General features: G+C 35.0%; 1 protein-coding gene across 5 annotated transcripts in view; it reads right to left on the bottom strand.

The window, feature by feature from the left end:
* The window catches only part of LOC106868682 (1-acyl-sn-glycerol-3-phosphate acyltransferase delta), a 120,616-nt gene that overhangs the window by 36,793 nt on the left and 75,649 nt on the right, over positions 1-8,174 (bottom strand). The window lies entirely within an intron of this gene.

Raw genomic sequence — 8,174 nt, 5'->3', positions numbered from 1 at the left:
TATATATATATATATATATATATATATATATATATATATGCGTATATATACATGCATATATTTATATATATATATGCATGTTTTGATTTATAATATATCTTTGTTATACATTTTAGAGAAATAAATATGAAAATTATGAAGTAGTCTGTCTTCTCTTTCATCAGATTAACTTTGCCTTTCTGTGAATTTCAGTTTCCTTCACTAATTTAACTGTTACGTTTTGTTGTTTTGACATGAAAAACAGAATGCTATAACTATAAATTAGCTTGATATGTTCAGTACTCTGATGTCTTACTAAAGATTCAATAGAGTAGTGTTTCATTATCATCATCATTTAATGTCCATTTACTATGCTGGCATGGGTTGGATGGTTTGACAAAGATCCAATGAGTCAAAAGACTACATTATGCTCCAGTGTCTGCTTTAGATGCCCTTCCTAATGCCAACCACTTTACATTGTGTACTGGGAGCTTTTTTTCTTGCTACTGACACTGTTGAGGTCACCTTTTGCATTTTAGTCTCTTTGACTCTCAGTTGACGAATTTAAAGAAAATAGGTTCCAAAACATCATAAAAGAACTTTTGGATACTGGCTTTCAAACCTACTTTAGAGATAGATCTACATCTCATTTTAATCAATTTATAACAGACACAATAGCCTTGGGTAGATTTTCTACCTGTATGTTGCAAATATCCTAAATTTCTCCATTTAAAGAATGGAAGATGAATGTTAAACGATGATGATGTATAAAGTTTTCCATCAAAGCAAACAGCTTAAAATATGATTAATAACACCTTTAACCCTTTTGTTACCATATTTCAGTTGAAATACATTGTCATGCTCACAAATTTGAAAATAATGAAGAATTCATTGAGACAAGTCAAAAGTTTTGCAATATTTGCAAACATTTTAGTTTGTAGTATGTATATCATGTAATCAAAGCAATTCAAGCTGTGGAAAGTACCCACTGAGGTTGGTAGTATCATGGTAGTTGGTGCGCTGACACATTGTGCATTGCTTCATTCTGTAAGTGATTTAGAATCCATACAAACGAATATGCAACATAGACTAATTTGGGGACTTATGCTTTATGAGTTTGAACAAAGCCATAACGCTGCAGAAGCAATCAAAAACATTTGTTGTGTGAAAGGTGAAAGTGCTGTTGATCATGGTACAGTAACCAGATGGTTCAAGAAAATTTGCTCAGGTTGCAAGAACTTCAATGATCAGGTAGGCCTAAAACCATGGATTTTGAGCCTGTGCTCCAAGCCTTAGGTAAATCTGGTAAATAGCACTTGGAGAATATCAGGTAAGCTTGGTATCTCATGGATGAATGCCATTGTGTTGCAATTGTTAACAGAAAGTGAACTCTTCTAAAGCAAGACAATGCTTGACCTTATACTGCTTGAACAACCCAGAATAAACTTCAGGAACTTGCAGGAATCAAACTGATGCCATATCCAGCATATAGTGTGGACGTGACTCCCACTGATTATTACTTGTTTTGAACCATGGCTTACTTCCTGCACTCATGAAACTTCATCAACCAAGAGGACATGGAAGCTTTAGTGAAGGAGTTCTTTGTCTCGAAGGACAAGAACTAGTATCAGCATGGGATCAAAGAACTGGCAGAAAGGTGGCTTTAGATGGTGCAACATGATGGCCTCTACTTTGAATGCTCAGCTGCCTTTGATGTAACTTGAGAAATAAAGCAAATAAGTTACCAAAATATTGCAAAATTTTCTACTCAACTTCGTTTTTGTATCTGGTTTGCAAGACTCTTTATGTAAATTTGTGTTGAAACAAATTTTTTTGTGGTTAGAGAGTCATTATGCCAATATTATTAACATATGCACTGGTTTAATTTCACTCCTTTATTATTTGTCAATTGTTTAAATAGCCAACTAACTAATCAGATGCTTGGTTAATTTGGTTTAATAGCAAGTCATTTATTTTGTTTTTGTTTGTCAAATTCCTTTTGTTATTACTTACAACCTTTTCAGTGACTTTTTTTTTAGTCCAAGGCTGTTTAACCAAACTAAACAAACAATTGATTATTTAGTTGGATATTTAACCAATTGGCTAATAATAAAGGAATGGAACTGAACCAGTGCATGTTAATAATAATGGCATGATAACTTTCTAAACACAACAAAATTTTGCCTCATTATTAGTGATTAGAATAACTTCGTTGTTTATAAGCTGATTTAGTGAGCAATAACCATGAAATTTTGATGGAAGGTTTTTATGCAGATTGGTTTAATTTAGGAAGCTTTTATCATGAAACCAGGAGTGGTCTCAAACATTATGGTATCAAGAGGGTTTAACAGAAATTTTTGAAGTTGATTTTCTGTGACTCTATAAGATTATATCATTGCATAATTTATCATGAAATTGAACTAGGAATGGAAAGAAAAACTGTTAGATGTTCTGTGAGAATCATCATTACAGGACTTCATTAACTTAGGTTAACTGGAGTTGTTTGTTCCTTAAAAGAGGACCCAAGCTCAGTATAATCAGCTGCCTCTGTCTATAGCAGTGAAACTGTATTAACTATTTGCTAGGAGACACATGTACCTTCACATTATATCTATCTACTGCCTATTGAATTGAGTTTTTGAGAGTATTTAAGTGTCTTTGTCTTGAGTGCCACATAGTATTGTGCTTGAAATCAGACACTCTTCAGGTTATAGGCTGGTGTGCTATCTTTAGTCTCAGCTACAGTTTCTTATTTAAACAGTAAAATTGTTAATTGTTAAAAACAACAATTTGTAATATTAGAATGCTTAAAACATTACAAAAAAAAAAAAGGAAAACGAAAATTCCATTTGTTTCAGTTAGTGACCACTCCTCTCATAACAATTCTCTAGTAGCATCAACATCATGAGGGAGATATTTGATCATTTGACAACAGTTCACTTTTAACACAAATTTTAAACATTACAATGATGTAATGTAAACAATCCTGTATGTTGCAAGTATCCTAAATTTCTCCATTTAAAGCTTGTCTTGGAGTAAATGGAGATTGTTGGCAATGCAAGTAAATCCTCCTTTTTGCCATTTTGTGGTTTTCATTCTTCAAAATTGTTCTAAAAGAAATTTCTTACAAATACAATTTATTTAGGCCAAGAAATGTCATTTCTTAAATGCTATTGCAGAAATCAGCACACAATGTATGGACTATTAAATTAAATTTGACATATATGAGATTATTTTTTTTAAATTTTTTTAAATTTTATTACAGAAAATCACTATTAGCTATTTTAACTAATTTTCAACCTCAAGCAGGCTAGCAGGAGTCACTTGCTCTGTCATCTTTTCACACACACATACATATATAAAGAAAGATGTTGAGCAAGTTTCATATATATATGTATATATATCATCAACATCATTTAACGTACACTTTTCTATCCTCTCATGTGTCAGATGGAATATGCTGAGGCAGATTTCCTTTTGCCAGATGCCTTGCCTGTCGTCAACTCACCTGTTTTCAAGTAAAGGAATGTTTCCCCATGGTTGGACATGTTTTCACAAAAGATTAGACATGATTAAGATCCTTGTATGACAGTAACATTCATACTGTGATATTGTGCAATACAGCTATTGTACAATATCAAAACAAGACACAACACACCCACCTGTGCACATACACATGCAAACAACAATGGGTGCCTTTCAGTTTCTGTCAACCAAATCTATTCACAAGACTCTGGTCAGCCCAGAGCTATAGTAGAAGACATGCTGTGCAGTGGGACTATATCCAAAATTGTATGGTTGGAAAGCAAACTTCTTAACATCACCATGCATGTACACACGCATACATAAAGATGTTGAGCAAGTCTCATACGTTAAAAATGAAAATACTCAATATAATGAATATAAATTCATATTTTTATTACAATTATAGAAGCTTTATCAAACTTTTCAGGAGTCCTCAAAGAGGCTGAATATCTATTTTGGACAAAACACATCTTCCAATTGAGACCAAAAGATGATAAGATGTCAATATGTACCTGCCCATAACTATCAATACAATGGTTTGACAAAGTTTCTGGAATTGTAATATATCTTCTTGGGCATGGTGACATATTCATGGGAACATAGTCAGGCATATCTCTACTGCCTTCAGTTCTTGATGAGCCTTGAGACAGAACAAAATATATTGTCAGACTCATGGTCATGGATTAAACATATATCATCCTTATCATTTAATGTCCAGCTTCAATGCTGACATGGGTAGAATGGTTTGACAAAATCTGATAAGTCAGAGGACTGAGTCACACTCCCATGTCTACTTTAGCATGGTTTCTATGGCTTGATGCCTTTTCTGGATGTTAGCACCAACCACTTTACTGAGTGTACTGGGTGCTTTTTGTATGGCACCAGTTCTTTTGAAGATTGTTTTGTAATTTGGAAGGCTATGAGCCTAAAGTGGCCACTAAAAGTGAGGAAGAATAAAAGGTGTATAATGAATATAGGTGAGGTGGGGATGAAGGACATATAAGATGAGAAGAATGGTCAGGACGAAATATGGATGCTAAATGATTATGATAATGGCTAGCATGTCCTCCTTAAGAACATTCTTCCATGAGGCCTTGATACAATTACTACATATAAAGAAAATAAGTCTTATACTTTGCCCTCTCTAGGTATGAGTAATACTCAAATATAACCTTCTAAGTTATTACAAATACTAGGCCTCATAAAATCTGAGGATTTTTCATCACATGCCTAAACACAGACACATATTAGTGATATTGCTAAAAGAGTACCACAAAGACTGGAATTAATTTTTAGACCCTGAAAATACTTCAGTTCTGATCTGTTGGTAACCTAGCACAAGATTCAAATAAGACTAACACTGGAGTATTGTTCAGGTCCCTGGAATGGTGCTATTGCTACACATAAACATCCTAGTCTGCATCTAAAAAATCCCATTCACTCATCAAAACACTACAACTATTGGTTCACAGATGTGCAGTTTCTTCTCTTTGCTTCTCTCCCTCCCTCTTATCCTCGTTCTCAGTAGAGGGGGTGCTCTTTGGTCTTGCAAGTTACAAGGCCACTTTATTAGTGCTGGTTCCACAAAAAAGCATCCAGTACACTCTGTAATGTAGACAGAATAAGGAAAATCTTAAACCATAACAAAACTGGGAAACCGGGGCAAGATGTAATCCCTTCAATCTATTAGATTCTGCTAAAATGTCCAATCCATGCCAGCATGGAAAGCAGACATAAAATGATGACAATACCCAGGCCACTCATCTCTCCCCCTTCAATTATGTTCACTGTGTCTCATCTTTCAGATTCTATTCTAAACACTGTCAAATCCTTCCACCCCAGGACTCTAAACCTCTGGAATTCCCTTTCTGTCCATGCTTATCTTGCAATTGTGGAGGCGCAATGGCCCAGTGGTTAGGGCAGCGGACTCGCGGTCATAGGATCGCAGTTTCGATTCCCAGACCGGGCGTTGTGAGTGTTTATTGAGCGAAAACACCTAAAGCTCCACGAGGCTCCGGCAGGGGTTGGTGGCGAACCCTGCTGTACTCTTTCACCACAACTTTCTCTCACTCTTACTTCCTGTTTCTGTTGCACCTGTAATTCAAAGGGTCAGCCTTGTCACACTGTGTCACGCTGGATATCTCCAAGAACTATGTTAAGGGTACACATGTCTGTGGAGTGCTCAGCCACTTGCACGTTAATTTCACGAGCAGGTTGTTCCGTTGATCGGATCAATTGGAACCCTCGACGTCGTGTGCGACGGAGTGCCAACAACAACAACAATCTTGCAATCATTGAATTACAGATGTTTACACAGAAAATCAACCACATCAATCTCGTATGTCTAAAAAGGCCTGCAAAGGTCATCTGCACTGAACCTCATAGTAAAATGAGCCAATGAATAGTTACTTGACTAGCTACAAAAAACAACTAAGTTACCCTCAAATCATACATTGTCCTCTTTAAAAAGAGAACATGAAAACTACATTGGATAACATAGACTTTAGGTACAGTATATTTGTTCATTTAACATCTGCTTTTCTTTGCTAGCACAGGTTGGATAGGGACATATTTCAGGCAAGAGTTTACACATAGCTGGTTTATATTATCGCTAACCCTTACCTGTTTTGCAAGTAAGGGATTTCTTATTGAACAGGTCTCCAAAAGCACAGAGCGACCATCATATCAACAAGGACTACAAACATAACATCATTTTGCTTTAGTAGAAGACATTTGCACAACATTGATCTTAATCATCAGCCATGTCTATACCTAACGAAATGAAAAAAAATAATCTAGCTCCTAAGCATTCCATGAATGGAATCCTCATTATTTTCTCAGGAGTTAAACAACAAATTTATTTACAAATTTATATAATAGATGTCTGGCTCAGTACTGGCCCTATTATTCTATATATCACTGGTGGGGAGAAGAGTTGCTGTTTTCTCTAGCAGTCGAGCAGCCATCATTGACAAGACTAAGGAAGGTTGAAATCATGTGATCTAGTGGTCTTGGCCCTGGAGGTGGAAGGAGTTATCTCCCTGGTAGCAATATAAATGAGTGCATTTTGCACCAAAAGCCAATATGAGATAAGGGCATTGTAGTTCATTTGAAGCATTGTAATTTCAAAGAAGGTAAAAAGAGAGAAAATAGAAAGCTTCTGACAATGCAGAAACCTTTATATTTCAGACACAAAGGCCTATCTTCAGAAGAAAAACAGTCTGAGAAATGTTCAGTTATGCAGGTTCTGTTAACCCATTCAAATTCCCAAGCATTATGTAATAGCAGCAGTCACGCTTTAAATGTAAGTGTAATCAATGCTCCAAGTGTTGGTGTAAACAAACTTCCAACTGTTGCTATAAGCTGCTCACCATCTGCAGGATGGTGTGATGATGTTATCATAATAAGAGAGTTTCTCTCATGGTATCTATCGCGGTATAGTTTATTCTAACAGAATATCCATGTTTAAGTGGAGATAGATATATAATAGAATATATAGTGGTAGCGCTTGACAGTAAATCTCAAAGATATTGTTTAGACAGCACCAGTCAACCTTACATCAGAATCTGCAGGGAAATCTCTATATAGTTGCAAGAAATAGCAGCCAATTCTCCCTCAAATCATATCCTATCGTTTTATCTAAAGAAAGGGCACATTAGATAATGTAGAGTAAGATACTCATAAGAAGGATGGTCATGGCTGGAATGGCTTAAATTATGAGTCTGCTTCAAAGATGACAGAGCTAAAACAACATCAATATCTGTTTTAAAAGGAGCGTTGGATATATGCTGCTTGCCTATCATTCTGGTCGAAGGCTGTTCAACTTGTCAGTAACAGTTTAACATTTCACACAAAATAAAATCCATAGCTGATGTAGGTTTAATGGAGGTAAAAACATCTAAGTATTGTTACAAGATATGTATTGAGTTATATAAAGTTCAATAGCCCAGTCCATATCTTGAAAGAGATGAGAGGGAGAGAGCAGACAGACAACACAGAAAGAGAAACACACACATATGCATACACTCAGACTAAGACAGACAGGGAGAGAAAGAAAGAGAAAAAGAGACAGAAAAGAGAAAGACACACTGACTGAGATAGAGAGAGAGAGAGAGAGACAGATAGAAAGAGAAAGAGAGACAGGTCAACAGAGACAAAGAAAGAGAAAATAATTTTATTGCAAGAGAGAAGTAAATGAAACAATCCCAAGACTGGTTGTGGTAATTGTATTTTTATTGTTTAAAAGGTCTGTGAAACAGATGCAGGAAGACCGAAAATATAGCAGTTTTATGCAAGCAATTTCCATAGCAACATTAGCTATAATTTCAACTTTTAAATTTGCAAATATGTAAACTTCAGGGTCAACTAATCAACAAAATTTAACAACTTTTTAATTTTTTTATTTATAATTTTTAGTTCTGTTTTTTTTTTCTTTTAATTTTTTTTTTTACATTTTAAATAAGTTCCAGTTTAGAGTTGTGAAAGACAAAATTGTAATTTGGCAATTTGGAGTGGGGGGAAGGTGTGTAAGGTGTGAGAAATAACTATGTAAGAAAAAAAAAACAAGAAAAAAAAAACCACATGAATATTTTCACAGAGATATGCTGCCATATGTTAAAATGTTTATAATATAATTAACCAATCACAACAAATACAAGTATGAATAACAA

Source organism: Octopus bimaculoides, chromosome 2, assembly GCF_001194135.2.
Source record: "Octopus bimaculoides isolate UCB-OBI-ISO-001 chromosome 2, ASM119413v2, whole genome shotgun sequence".
Classification (NCBI taxonomy): Eukaryota; Metazoa; Mollusca; class Cephalopoda; order Octopoda; family Octopodidae; genus Octopus; species Octopus bimaculoides.
The sequence above is the reverse complement of the archived record's forward strand: the minus strand, read 5'-3'. Positions and strand labels throughout refer to the sequence as shown.